This window comes from Penaeus monodon, chromosome 29 (genome assembly GCF_015228065.2).
Source record: "Penaeus monodon isolate SGIC_2016 chromosome 29, NSTDA_Pmon_1, whole genome shotgun sequence".
Classification (NCBI taxonomy): Eukaryota; Metazoa; Arthropoda; class Malacostraca; order Decapoda; family Penaeidae; genus Penaeus; species Penaeus monodon.
The window spans coordinates 531,882-533,026 of NC_051414.1; positions in this window are offsets into that span (position 1 = coordinate 531,882).

A 1,145-nucleotide genomic window follows, 5' to 3' on the forward strand; every position below is an offset into this window, starting at 1 on the left:
TGATAGGAAGCCGTATCAATATGTATTATGGCCGGGTTTGCTTCCCCGCCGGCGCCGGCTGGCGATCGCTCAGCGCAGTTGTGGAAACGCACCTCATAGTTTCATCTTTTAGTCCATTATTTCGTGGCAGATATGGCGCTTGTTATCGGTATTTGATGATGCTCCGGCGTCGCGTTACTGGGCATTATTGTGGTTTGGTGCAGTTATTGTGTTGCCATAATAGTCCGGGTTGTTTCCCCGAGCTACGCTGCCCTCGTGTGACCCCCAATAAAAGAGGCAAGGTCTAAGTGCCGGCGCTGTCAGACTTTCAAAATAGTGTATTGTCAGGGGTACTGAAGTGGCCTTTACCGAGTCGTGTGTGCTGTTTGCAGAGTGCGGTGCCGCGCTCTAGTAATTCTGTATAGTGATATGACAATCCAGATATGACAAAAAATGTGTAGCGTTCGGTTACAATCCTCTCGTGCAGCTGCATAGGAGTACTCCAGTCAGACTGTCATGTATTGCATCCAATTAGGCCGCGGCTTCCCTCAACACTGTAGGATTCTTGCATAGTGCACCAGCGGCAGTAGCGACGCAGCCATCTGGCAGATTTTTTTTTCACTCCGGCTGGCAAAATGTTGGGGAACTTGGGAGTAAAACTGATTAAAACTTTTGGGGAAATTGATGATAAGATTTGATGAATGTCCGACGGGCCTTGAGGCAAGATGGTGTTGAAGATTACATTATTAATTCGAACGCCCGGGGTTTCGAAGGTGTGATTTGTGTAAAGGCTTCGTTTTTTTCATGCGCTTTTTCGCTCCTTTTCACATTTTTAAAAATGTTTTTATCTGTTTTATTTTACTTCCCATGCCTCCCTTTTTATTTTTCTTCGATATTTGTAATTATTTAGTTGATATATTTCGTTCTTTATTAGTTTCTTTATGAACTTATTCTTGTTTTTTTTTTATTTAGTGTTCGTATTTCTTTCATAAAAGTGTTCCAGGTTTCTTTTTATTACTCCGCTTGCTTCCCTCTTTACGCGAAGGAAGACAGATATATGTGGGTAATTAAACCCTTTATTGTTGCAATAGGTTGCAAGTTACGACGTTTTGTATTAACGTCTAAGCACCATCTTGCAGTGTGACTCTCCCTCTGCCTTTGCCCTT